This window comes from Mustela nivalis (genome assembly GCF_964662115.1).
Source record: "Mustela nivalis genome assembly, chromosome: 1".
Classification (NCBI taxonomy): Eukaryota; Metazoa; Chordata; class Mammalia; order Carnivora; family Mustelidae; genus Mustela; species Mustela nivalis.
In genome coordinates, this window is record NC_139020.1 from 66230412 (window position 1) to 66245053 (window position 14642).

The 14642-nt window shown below is 34.9% G+C and overlaps 1 protein-coding gene across 7 annotated transcripts in view; it reads left to right on the forward strand.

The window, feature by feature from the left end:
• The window catches only part of STXBP5L (syntaxin binding protein 5L), a 451491-nt gene that overhangs the window by 230822 nt on the left and 206027 nt on the right, over positions 1-14642 (forward strand). The gene's annotated exons all lie outside the window — the stretch shown is intronic.

Here is a 14642-nt window from a genome sequence, read left to right on the forward strand (position 1 = left end):
AGTATCACATTTGTAAAATTTTGTATTATGTTTTTTATAATTGGTGACCCATAAATCACAAGATGAAATTATTCCATCTTGTGTTCATCTGCCCTTTTTATACCATGCCTTTTTTTGTTGCATGCTTCACCTTCAAATGATTAAATTATTATAACATTTAACCTAACGGCTTTAGAGATTACGTTGCTTTTACACACGAAGTTTTAGATGCTTCATTTAAAAATTGACATTATGGAAACCTTGGATAGGTGTTTGCTATATATCCCACTCAGGTAGAATTATTTGTTTATATGATGAGTTTACTTCTTCTCCCCACCCCTTACCCCCATTCCTTATGCTTTTTATTTTTATGTGTAAAATATGATTTATTCATAATTTTTCTACTTCAATTCTTCTCAACAGTCAACTTTTATACAATTTCTTTTTGGCTTGATTGGATATTTCTTATTTGCATATGTTTCACCATATCCATATTTATCAGTCTGGGTTGTTTTCTATACAGTTAACCCTTGAACAATATGGGGGATGGGGCACTTATCCTCATGCAGTTGAAAAATCTACATATAACTTTTGACTCCTCCAGAACTTATCTACTAATAGCCTACAGTTGACTAGAAGCCTTGGTGATAAACACAATTAACATACATTTCATATGTCATGTCTATCATATACTGTATTCTTACAATCAAGCAAGCCATAAAAAAGAAAATGTTGTTAGGAAAATAATAGGAAGAAAAAATATATTTACTATTTATTTTAAAAAAACTATTCCTTTGAATTAGTATTTTTGTATTCTTTGGCTAAATACCTAGTAATGTAACTGCTGGATTGTAGGGTAGTTCTATTTTTAATTTTTTGAGGAAACTCCATATTGCTCTCCAGAGTAGCTTGTGCACCTGAAACTAATATTACCCTGTATGTTAATTAACTAAAATTTGAATAAAAACCTTTAAAAGAACTATGTATAAATGGAGTCACACAGTTCAAACCCATGCTGTTCAAGGGTCAACTGCAATTCTGATTTCTTGTTGAAGAAGATGAAATTCTGTTCACAGGTTGTTGAAAACATCAGCATCTATATCTCATATAGAGCAGATTAAATTCCTGCAGTCTTACCCATTATTTAAAGCAAATATCAGTGATTTTGACATATTCTTATGGTTCATTCTGTTACATTTCATTTCAGCTATTTTTAATTTAGAAAATAAAAATTTCTCTAAGTAGTACTTTAGCTGTATCCTATAAGTTTTGATATTATTTTATTAAAAATGTGTAATTTTCACTAATATTCAGTTGGAGGTATTTTCTAATTTCTATTATAATTTCTAATTATAAAAATTATATTTATACTATATTTTCTAATTTCTATGAGTTAGACATTTGTTTTTTAATTTCTAAAAATATATTTTGTTATAAATTTTTAAATGTAGTCAGAGAATGTGGCATGATACTAGTTCTACAAAATTTACTGTGATTTGATTTAAATTAGACAAACACAATTAATTACTATGAAGTTCCAAGAATGCTTGAGAAAATGTGCATTTCCTGTTACACAAAGGTCAAACTCTTTTTCTTTGCTCAGTTTTTATTCTTTGATTTTTCAATTTTGAGAGAGGTAAGTCAAAATCTCTATTATTACGGATTTTTCCCTGTGATTTTGTTCATTTCTGCTTTATATACTTTTTAAGTCAAGTAGGTCAAGGTGGCTGATAGCATTAATTAGGTCCTCTGATTTTACTGATATTTGACTAGGGCTTTCAATTTCTGAGTGTGGTATTAAAATTTCCTAATAATTATAGAATTATCTATTTTTTACTTTATTTCTGTCCTTTCTGTTTCATATATTTTTGAGGCTTAATTGTTAGGAATCCATTAGGTTTTCCATAGAGAGCATATAGTCAGGTCTTTTTTATTCAGTTTTATAACATTTGGTTGGAGGGTTCAGTCGGTTAACATTAAATGTAATTATTGATGGAATTGGATTTAAGCATACCAACTTACTATTTGTTTTGTTGGTTCAATCTTTTTGTTGTTGTTGTTGTTCCCTTTTCCTCCCCTTTTTGCCTTCTGGATTATTTGAAAGTTTATATTAGAATTCCATTTTAATTTACACGTAGGTATTTTATCTTCAGAACTTTTGTTTTAGGTCAGTTACTCTACCCTACCCTACTTTCCTAACTTTTCACAGTCTATTGGAGTTAACATTGTAGCACTTTACCAAAAAATGCAGAAGCTTCAAGATCATATATATTTATTTACTTTTATTTACTTTTGCAATAGTTATATGTATTACTTATAAATACATTGTTATAATTTATGCTTTAAGTAGTCTTAAGCATTTTTAATTAAAAGGAATAGATTCTTTTGTATTTTCTCTTATTTATTATTTCCTTTAATATAACTTTATATTTATAATTTTTTTATAATTTCATTTGTTCTTGAAGGTACAGAAACATCATTTAGCATTTCACTTAGCTTTCCTTTATCTAAAAATTCCTCTGTTTTGCTTTTATTCTTGAGGAACGTTTTTGCTGAATGTAGATTTCTAGGTTCACAGTTTGTATGTGTGTATGTTGTTTTTAAGGTGCTGAACACTTTAAAAATACTCCACTGTTTTCTGGTTTACATAGTTTCTTAGTGAGAAATGTGTGGTGTTTTGAATTTTGGTTCCCCTGTGTATAATGTGTCATTTTACAGTGGCTACTTTCAAAATTTTTGTAACTTTTATTTCCAACAATTTGGCTATGATATGCCTAGTTTGCTTTCTTCAAGTTCATTCTATTTAGATTTCTACTGAGCTACAGAGCTTCATACACTTATAAATTTGTATCTTTCATAAAACTCGGGAAAATTTCAGCCTTATATTTTTTTCAAACATATTTTTCTGCTCGAACCTCTCTCTACTCCTCTTTCTGGGACACCAGTTACCTGTATGGTAGAATTTTTACTATTGTCTCATTTGTTTCTGAGCCTCTCTTTTTTGTTGTTGTTGTTAATCATTTTTATCAAACTGGATAATTCCCACTGATCTATCATCAATTAATTACTCTTTTCCTCTGTAATTTTCATTCAACTATTAAACCCTTAAGTTATTTTTATTTTATTTTTTTTAAGATTATTTTTTTATTTATTTGACAGATAGAGATCACAACCAGGCAGAGAGGCAGGCAGAGAGAGAGGAGGAAGCAGGCTCCCTGCTGAGGAGAGAGCCTGATGTGAGGCTTGATCCCAGGAATCCAGAATCAAGACGTGAGCCAAAGGCAGAGGCTTTAACCCACTGAGCCACCCAGGCACCCCAAGTTATTAGATATTTATTCCACTTGCTACCTTTTTATATTTTCTGTTTTTCTGCTGCGATTTCTTCTTTTTAGTCATTATGAGTCCTTTTCTTTCTTTTCCTGTCCTTTCCTTTCCATTTCTTTTTCCATATTGAGCTTTGTTATTTATAATCACTGCTTTTTTTTAAATTTTTTATTTTTTATAAACATATATTTTTATCCCCAGGGGTACAGGTCTGTGAATCACCAGGTTTACACACTTCACAGCACTCACCAAAGCACATACCCTCCCCAATGTCCATAATCCCACCCCCTTCTCCCAAACCCCATCCCCCCAGCAACCCTCAGTTTGTTTTGTGAGATTAAGAGTCACTTATGGTTTGTCTCCCTCCCAATCCCATCTTGTTTCATTTATTCTTCTCCTACCCACTTAAGCCCCCATGTTGCATCACCAATTCCTCATATCAGGGAGATCATATGATAGTTGTCTTTCTCTGCTTGACTTATTTCACTAAGCATGATATGCTCTAGTTCCATCCATGTTGTCGCAAATGGCAAGATTTCATTTCTTTTGATGGCTGCATAGTATTCCATTGTGTATATATACCACATCTTCTTGATCCATTCATCTGTTGATGGACATCTAGGTTCTTTCCATAGTTTGGCTATTGTGGACATTGCTGCTATAAACATTCGGGTGAACGAATGTAGATTTCTTTGGATCACTACGTTTGTATCTTTAGGATAAATACCCAATAGTGCAATTGCTGGGTCATAGGGCAGTTCTATTTTCAACATTTTGAGGAACCTCCATGCTGTTTTCCAGAGTGGCTGCACCAGCTTGCATTCCCACCAACAGTGGAGGAGGGTTCCCCTTTCTCCGCATCCTCGCCAGCATCTGTCATTTCCTGACTTGTTGATTTTAGCCATTCTGACTGGTGTGAGGTAATATCTCATTGTGGTTTTGATTTGTATTTCCCTGATGCCGAGTGATATGGAGCACTTTTTCATGTGTCTGTTGGCCATCTGGATGTCTTCTTTGCAGAAATGTCTGTTCATGTCCTCTGCCCATTTCTTGATTGGATTATTTGTTCTTTGGGTGTTGAGTTTGATAAGTTCTTTATAGATTCTGGACACTAGTCCTTTATCTGATATGTCGTTTGCAATATCTTCTCCCATTCTGTCAGTTGTCTTTTGATTTTTGTTAACTGTTTCCTTTGCTGTGCAAAAGCTTTTGATCTTGATGAAATCCCAATAGTTCATTTTTTCCCTTGCTTCCCTTGCTTTTTGCGTTGTTCCTAGGAAGATGTTGCTGCGGCTGAGGTCGAAGAGGTTACTGCCTGTGTTCTCCTCAAGGATTTTGATGGATTCCTTTCGCACATTGAGGTCCTTCATCCATTTTGAGTCTATTTTTGTGTGTGGTGTAAGGAAATGGTCCAATTTCATTTTTCTGCATGTGGCTGTCCAATTTTCCCAGCACCATTTATTGAAGAGGCTGTCTTTTTTCCATTGGACATTCTTTCCTGCTTTGTCGAAGATTAGTTGACTGTAGAGTTGAGGGTCTATTTCTGGGCTCTCTCTTCTGTTCCACTGATCTATGTGTCTGTTTTTGTGCCAGTACCATACTGTCTTGATGATGACAGCTTTGTAATAGAGCTTGAAGTCCGGAATTGTGATGCCACCAACGTTGGCTTTCTTTTTCAATATCCCTTTGGCTATTCGAGGTCTTTTCTGGTTCCATATAAATTTTAGCATTATTTGTTCCATTTCTTTGAAAAAGATGGATGGTACTTTGATAGGAATTGCATTAAATGTGTAGATTGCTTTAGGTAGCATAGACATTTTCACAATATTTATTCTTTCAATCCACGAGCATGGAACATTTTCCCATTTCTTTGTGTCTTCCTCAATTTCTTTCATGAGTACTTTATAGTTTTCTGAGTATAAATTCTGTGCCTCTTTGGTTAGGTTTATTCCTCTGTATCTTATGGTTTTGGGTGCAATTGTAAATGCGATTGACTCCTTAATTTCTCTTTCTTCTGTCTTGTTGTTGGTGTAGAGAAATGCAACTGATTTCTGTGCATTGATTTTATATCCTGACACTTTACTCAATTCCTGTATAAGTTCTAGCAGTTTTGGAGTGGAGTCTTTTGGGTTTTCCACATATAGTATCATATCATCTGCGAAGAGTGATAATTTCTCTTCTTCTTTGCCGATTTGGATGCTTTTAATTTCCTTTTGTTGACTGATTACTGAGGCTAGGACTTCTAGTACTATGTTGAATAGCAGTGGTGATAATGGACATCCCTGCCATGTTCCTGACCTTAGCGGAAAAGCTTTCAGTTTTTCTCCATTGAGAATGATATTTGCGGTGGGTTTTTCATAGATGGCTTTGATGATATTGAGCTATGTGCCCTCTATTCCTACACTTTGATGAGTTTTGATCAGGAAGGGATGCTGTACTTTGTCAAATGCTTTTTCAGCATCTATTGAGAGTATCATATGGTTCTTGTTCTTTCTTTTATTGATGTGTTGTATCACATTGACTGATTTGCGGATGTTGAACCAACCTTGCAGCCCTGGAATAAATCCCACTTGGTTGTGGTGAATAATCCTTTTAATGTACTGTTGAATCCTATTAGCTAGTATTTTGTTGAGTATTTTCGCATCTGTGTTCACCAAGGATATTGGTCTATAGCTCTCTTTTTTGGTGGGATCCTTGTCTGGTTTTGGGATCAAGGTGATGCTGGCCTCATAAAATGAGTTTGGAAGTTTTCCTTCTATTTCTATTTTTTGGAACAGTTTCAGGAGAATAGGAATTAGTTCTTCTTTAAACATTTGGTAGAATTCCCCCGGGAAGCCGTCTGGCCCTGGGCTTTTGTTTGTTTGGAGATTTTTAATGACTGTTTCAATCTCCTTACTTTATGGGTCTGTTCAGGTTTTCTATTTCTTCCTGGTTCAGTTGTGGTAGTTTTTATGTTTCTAGGAATGCATCCATTTCTTCCAGATTGTCAAATTTATTGGCGTAGAGTTACTCATAGTATGTTCTTATAATAGTTTGTATTTCTTTGGTGTTAGTTGTGATCTCTCCTCTTTCATTCATGATTTTATTTATTTGGGTCCTTTCTCTTTTCTTTTTGATAAGTCGGGCCAGGGGCTTATCAATTTTATTAATTCTTTCAAAGAATCAGCTCCTAGTTTCATTGATTTGTTCTATTGTTTTTTGGTTTCTATTTCATTGATTTCTGCTCTGATCTTTATGATTTCTCTTCTCCTGCTGGGCATAGGGTTTCTTTCTTATTCTTTCTCCAGCTCCTTTAAGTGTAGGGTTAGGTTGTGTACCTGAGACCTTTCTTGTTTCTTGAGAAAGGCTTGTACCGCTATATATTTTCCTTTCAGGACTGCCTTTGTTGTGTCCCACAGATTTTGAACCGTTGTATTTTCACTATCATTTGTTTTCATGATTTTTTTCAATTCTTCTTTAATTTCCTGGTTGACCCATTCATTCTTTAGAAGGATGCTGTTTAGTCTCCATGTATTTGGGTTCTTTCCAAACTTCCTTTTGTGGTTGAGTTCTAGCTTTAGAGCATTGTGGTCTGAAAATATGCAGGGAATGATCCCAATCTTTGGATACTGTTTGAGTCCTGATTTAGGACCGAGGATGTGATCTATTCTGGAGAATGTTCCATGTGCACTAGAGAAGAATGTGTATTCTGTTGCTTTGGGATGAAATGTTCTGAATATATCTGTGATGTCCATCTGGTCCAGTGTGTCGTTTAAGGCCTTTATTTCCTTGTTGATCTTTTGCTTGGATGATCTGTCCATTTCAGTGAGGGGAGTATTAAAGTCCCCTACTATTATTGTATTATTGTTGATGTGTTTCTTTGATTTTGTTATTAATTGGTTTATATAGTTGGCTGCTCCCACGTTGGGGGCATAGATATTTAAAATTGTTAAATCTTCTTATTGGACAGACCCTTTGAGTATGATATAGTGTCCTTCCTCATCTCTTATTATAGTCTTTGGCTTAAAATCTAATTGATCTGATATAAGGATTGCCACTCCTGCTTTCTTCTGATGTCCATTAACATGATAAATCCTTTTCCACCCCCTCACTTTAAATCTGGAGGTGTCTTCGGGCTTAAAATGAGTTTCTCATAGGCAACATATAGATGGGTTTTGTTTTTTTATCCATTCTGATACCCTGTGTCTTTTGACAGGGGCATTTAGCCCATTAACATTCAGGGTAACTATTGAGAGATATGAATTTAGTGTCATTGTATTGCCTGTAAGGTGACTGTTATTGTATATGGTCTCTGTTCCTTTCTGATCTACCACTTGTAGGCTCTCTCTTTGCTTAGAGGACCCCTTTCAATATTTCCTGTAGAGCTGGTTTGGTGTTTGCAAATTCTTTCAGTTTTTGTTTGTCCTGGAAGCTTTTAGTCTCTCCTTCTATTTTCAATGATAGCCTAGCTGGATATAGTATTCTGGGCTGCATGTTTTTCTCATTTAGTGCTCTGAAAATATCATGCCAGCTCTTTCTGGCCTGCCAGGTCTCTGTGGATAAGTCAGCTGCCAATCTAATATTTTTACTATTGTATGTTACAGACTTCTTTTCCTTGGCTGCTTTCAGGATTTTCTCTTTGTCACTGACCCTTGTAAATTTTACTATTAGGTGACGGGGTGTGGGCCTATTCTTATTGATTTTGAGGGGTGTTCTCTGAACCTCCTGAATTTTGATGCTCGTTCCCTTTGCCATATTCGGGAAATTCTCCCCAATAATTCTCTCCAGTATACCTTCTGCTCCCCTCTCTCTTTCTTCTTCTTCTTCTGGAATCCCAATTATTCTAATGTTGTTTCGTCTTATGGTGTCACTTATCTCTCGAATTCTCCCCTCATTGACCAGTAGCTGTTTGTCCCTCTTTTGCTCAGCTTCTTTATTCTCTGTCATTTGGTCTTCTATATCACTAATTCTTTCTTCTGCCTCATTTATCCTAGCAGTGAGAGCCTCCATTTTTGATTGCACCTCATTAATACCTTTTTTGATTTCAACTTGGTTAGATTTTAGTTCTTTTATTTCTCCAAAAAGGGCTTTTATATCTCTCGAGAGGGTTTCTCTAATATCTTCCATGCCTTTTTCGAGCCCGGCTAGAACCTTGAGAATTGTCATTCTGAACTCTAGATCTGACATTACCAATGTCTGTATTGATTAGGTCCCTAGCCTTCGGTACTGCCTCTTGTTCTTTTTTTTGTGTCGAATTATTCCGTCTTGTCATTTTGTCCAGATAAGAGTATATGAAGGAGCAAGTAAAATACTAAAAGGGTGGCAACAACCCCCGGAAAATATGCTTTAACCAAATTAGAAGAGATCCCAAATCGTGAGGGGGGAGAAAGGGGATAAAAAGAGGTTCAAAAAGGAAGAAAGAAAAAAAAAAAGAAAAAAGAAAAAAAAGAAAGAAAAGAATTAAAAAAAAAAACAAATAAGAAAAATATAAAAAAGAAAAAATATATATAGTATAAACTAGTTTAAAAACGTTAAAAAAGAAAAAAGTAAAAGTTAAAAAAAAATTTACCAGGTGTGGAAAAAAACAAAAAATGAAAAAGAAAAAAATTAAATTAACTGCAAGACTAAAAAAAAATCACAGGGAAAAAGCCATGAGTTCCGTGCTTTGCTTTCCCCTCCTCTGGAATTCTGCTGCTCTCCTTGGTATTGAAACCGCACTCCTTGGTAGGTGAACTTGGTCTCGGCTGGATTTCTTGTTGATCTTCTGGGGGAGGGGCCTGGTGTAGTGATTCTCAAGTGTCTTTGCCCCAGGCGGAATTGCACTGCCCTTTTCAGGGGCCGGGGTGAGTAATCCTCTCGGGTTTGCTTTCAGGAGCTTTGTTCCCTGAGAGCTTTCCATAGAGTTCCGGAGGACGGGAATACAAATGGCGTCCTCCTTGTCTCTGGTCCGGAGGAGCCGAGAGCCCAGGGCCCCACTCCTCAGTGCGCCCTCAGAGAACAGCGCCCAGTTACTCCCGTCTGCCTGACCTCCGGCCGCGCTCCGAGCTCACCGAGCCTGCGACCGGTTCAAGGAAACACCGAACTGTGAGCTTACTGTCGGCTCTGTCTCTGTAGCCGGCTTTCCCGTTCCAATACCCGCAAGCTCTGCGACACTCAGACACCCCGGATCCTTCTGTGACCCTGCGGGACCTGAGGCCACGCTGACCCCTCGTGGGCTTCACCCCGGTTTAGCCTCTGGTGCGATGTCCCTCAGCGGAACAGACTTTTAAAAGTCCTGATTTTGTGCGCTGTTGCTCCGCTGCCTGCCGTGAGCCGGCCCCGCCCCCCGGGGTCTATCTTCCCATGGCTTTGGATTCACTTCTCCACCAGTCCTACCTTTCAGAAAGTGGTTGTTTTTCTGTTTCCAGAATTGCTGTTCTTCTTCTCTTCGATCTGCCGATGGATTTTCAGGTGTTTGCAATCTTTAGATAAGCTATCTAGCTGATCTCCAGCTAGCTGAAATAGTCTCAGCCTGCTACTTCTCTGCCATCTTGACTCCTCCCCCTATAATCACTGCTTTAAATCTTTGTTTGATGATACCAAAATCTGCTTCCCTGGAAGTTGGACTCTGTTCATAAGAATAGCTCACATTTTCCTACTTCTTCACATATCTAATAATTGGAAATGTATAACACATATTATGGATATTATGTTGTATATATTATAGAATATATTTTGTTACCCCCTTCCTCCCTACCATGTGTGTCCTAAACTGGGACGCCATATCTAGATTCATCATTTTTCTACAACGTGATATTTTCTATACTACAAAAGTAAGCTTTTTCTGAAACTCAGATTATTGAACAGTAGTAGAAAAAGAGGGAGGGTGGTCACAGACTAGTGTACTTAATACCTATTTCACTTGAGATTTGTACCGTGGTGACATTGCCCTTGTTGTAGCTGGTTTTCACTAGTACTACAGACATTATTTTTCTTTCACAGTAGGTTTTAATGGCTTCAAATACTTATTTTTCAATTATAATGCCCTCAGCTGAACACATGCATACACATACACATGCATTCTACACACATGATCTTAAACCAAATCACATCTAATACTTAATAGTGACATTGTTGCTCAGAAACAGGACAGAGATGTCAACAATTATCACTGTTATTTAACATTTTCCTGAAAATATTATCCCATTTATTTAGACTTGAAAAAGAAATATGATATTTAAAAGTTTAGAGAATTCAAAATTATAATTATTTTTTTGATAATGTAATTGTAAAGCTAAAAAATAAAACTAATTAGGAATACTATTAAGTATAACTTGAAAACTCTGTACACAGAACAAAATATGATGAGTAGATTAATACAGAACAAAATATGATGGGTAGATAAAACCATTTAAAAAGGCAAAAGATTTATGCAACCTCAAGAGAAACCAGAGTAGGGATAAAACCATTTTAAAAAATAGCATCCACAAAAATACCTGGAAATTAAACTTAAAATAACAGTGTCCTAAATAACAGTGTCTGCTAAAGGACATGAAGAAATATGAAAAATGAAAAAAATACCTTATGTATGCATGGGCAGAGTAGTTATTATAGAGATGTTAGCTCCCCACATATTAATTCAAAATTCAGTTTGTTCCCACGAAAAATAATAGGCTTTAAAAATTAGATGAGCTTATGTGTAGCAAAAATAAACATGAAAATAGGAAAAAATATTTGAACAAGGAGTAATGGTCAATTACAGGCAGTTTGGAAGGTTAGATGCCCTAAACAATTATTGCTGAAATAAATACTTACTGAAATGAAATAATTGTTTTTAATATGTCATTGAGCTAACAACAATAAAAACAAGTTAAACTTAGAGATCCCAAAAACCATTGTTGTTTAACTATAAATGCTGAGAGATAAATAGTAAAGAAAGAATTTGTATTTTTTTAAAAGATACTGTTTATTTGAAAGAGAGAGAGTGAGCACGAGCTGGGGGAGGTGCAGTGGGAGAGGGAGAAGACACCCCACTAAGCATGGATCCTGACAGAGAACTCCAGCCTAGAACCCTGAGATCATGACCTGAGCTGTAGACAGATGCTTAACTGAAAGAGCCACACAGGTACCCCTTGTCTGTAGTTTTATGTTACACTTCAGAGAACTTAAACTCCTATTAAAAAAAATACAAATTTATTGAAATATAGTTCTCAATTCACTAAAGTGTATAATTCAGTGACTTTAGTACATTTGTTATGCAACCATCAACAAAATCTAATTTTAGAATATTTTTCTCATCCCCAAAAGAAACACCATTCTCATTAATCGTCATTCCATCCCTACTCCTCCAGCATAGCAAATCTATTAATTGGTGAATACTATTCCATTGTGCAGATACACCACTTTTCTTTATCTACTCATCACCTGATGGACATTTGGGTTGTTCCCATATTTTGACAATTCTGAATAATTTTTCTGTGAATGTTTATGTGTAACTTTTGTGCCAGCATATATTTTCATTTCTCTTTGGTATATATCAAAGAATAGAATTACTTGATCATATGACAATTCATATTTAACATTTTAAGGAACTGTCAAATTATATTCCAAAGTCCTCAAGCTTTTACATACTCACAAGCAATATTAGGTTTCCAGCTTCTCTTCATCTTTATCAACATTTGTTAATATCTATCTTTTATTACAGCCATCCTACTAGATATGTAGTAATATATTATTATAGTTTTGATTAGCATTTCCCTACTGAATAAAGATATTGAATATCTGTTCATGTGCTTATTTTCATTTCTAATATTCTTTGGAGAAACATTGATTTAGTTCCTTTGCCCATTTACAAATTTTTTTTTTAATTATTATTATGGTGGTGTAGCAGTTCATTATACAGTCAACCCTCATACAACATAGGATTTGGGGTGCTTACCCTCTGTGAAGTAGAAAATTCACATATAACTTTTTTTTAATTGAGGTATAATTAACATACAATATTAGTTTCAGGTGTACAGCATAGAGATTGAACAACCCCATATGTCATGCTGTGCTCACCACCATAAGTGAGGTTACCATCCATCACCATTACAATTATTACAATATGATTACATTATATTATATTACAACATTATTACAATATTATTGACTATATTTTCTATGTTATATTTCTCATCTTCATAATATATTTATTTTATAACTGGAAGTTTGTACCTCTTAACCTTTTTTATCTGTTTCACTCATCCCCTACCCACCTCTCCTGTGGTTACCATCAGTTCTCTGTATTTCAGTTTGGGTTTGTTTGTGTGTTTGTTCATTTGTTTTGTTTTTTAGATTCTATATGTTAGTGAAATCATATGATATTTGCATTACTCTTGACTTTTTTCACTCAGTATAACACTGTCTAGGTCCATCCACATTGTCACAAATAGCAAGATGTGATTTTTTTTATGGTTGAGCAATATTCCATTGTGTGTGTGTGTGTGTGTGTGTGTGTGTGTGTGTGTACACAAAATCTTCTTTATATATTCACCTATGGATGGACAGTTCCATTTTTTTGGCTATTGTACATAATGCTGCAATAAACATAGGGAAACATATGTCTTTTTGAATTAGTGTTTTTGTGTTTTTTGGGTAAATACCAAGTAGTGGAACTACTGGATTATATGGTATTTCTATTTTTAAATCTTTGAGAAAACTCCATACTGTTTTCCATTGTGGCCACACCAGTTTACATTCTCACCAGCAGTGCCCTCGGGTCTATTTCCCTTGACACCCTTGTTATTTCTTGTCTTTTTTATTCTGGCCACTCTGACAGGTGTAAGTTAATGTCTTATTGGTTTTGATATCCATTTCTCTGATGATAAGTGATGTTGGCGATCTGTATGTCTTCTTTGGTAAAGGTCTATTCAAGTCTTCTGGCCTATTTTTCAATCAGATTGTTTTTTTGTTTTGTTTTTTTTTTTGTGTTGAGTTTTATAATATCTTTATATATATATTTTTGGTTTTTTTAATATATTTTGATACTAACCCTTATCAGATGTATCATTTATCAGATATATCATTTGCAAATATCTTCTCCCATTCAATAAGTTGCCTTGTCATTTTGTTGGTGGTTTCCTTAAATGTACAGAAGCCTTTTATTTTGGTGTGGTCTCAATAATCTATTTTTGTTTTGTTTCTCTTACCTACAGAGACATACCTAGAAAAATGTTGGTAAAGCCAACATCAAAGAGATAACTGCCTGAATTTTTTTCTAGGAGTTTTATGGTTTTAGGTCTCACATGTAGAACTTTAGTCCATTTTAAGTTTATTTTGTTTATGGCATGAGAAAATGATACACTTTTATTCTTTTATATACAGCTGTTCAGTTTTTCTAACATTGTTTTTGGAGACTGTCTTTTTCCTATTGGATATTCTTGTCTCCTTTGTCATACATTAATGGACCATATAAGCACGATCCATTTCTGTTTTATATCTGGGCTTCCTATTCTGTTTGATTGGACTGTGTGTCTGTTTTTGTGACAGTACCAGACTGTTTTGATTACTACAACTTTGTAGTAAATCTTGAAATCTGGAATTGTGATACATCCAGCTATGTTCTTCTTTCTCAAGATTACTTTGGCAATTCAGGACCTTTTGTGGTTTGACAAATTTTAGGATTGTTTGTTCTAGTTTTGTGAAAAATGCTGCTGGAATTTTGATAGGAATCATTGAATTTGTCAGTTGCTTTGGGTGGTAAGGACATTTTAATGCTACTCTTTCAATCCATGAGCATGAAATATATTTACATTTGTTTCTGTCATCTTTAATTTCTTTCATCATGTTTTGTAGTTTTCAGAGCAGGCCTTTCACCTCCTTGGTTACATTTATCCTTAGGTATTTCATCCTTTTCAGTCTAAGTGGAATCATATGTATGTATGTATGTATTATTATTATTTATTTATCTTTCTGCTATTTCATGATTTGTGTATAGAAATGCAACAGATATTTGTATATTAATTGTGTACCCTGCAACATTACTTAATTCATTTATTACTTCTAATATTTTTTTGGTGGCGGTTTAGAATTTTCTGTCATGACATCTGCAAAGTGACGATTTTACTTCTCCCTTCCCAGTTTGGATGGCTTTTATTGCTTCTTCTTGTCTGATTACTGCAGCTAAGGACCTCCTCTACTATGTTAAAAAGTGGCAGGGGTGGACGGCCTTGTCTTGTTCCTGATCTTAGAAGAAAAGCTCTCAGCTCTTCACCATTGAGTATGATGTTACCTGTGGTTTTTGTTATATATCATTTTGTAATGTTAAGGTATATTCCCACTAAACTCATTTTGTTAAAAGTTTTCATTGTGAATTTATGTTGAAACTTATCAAATACTTT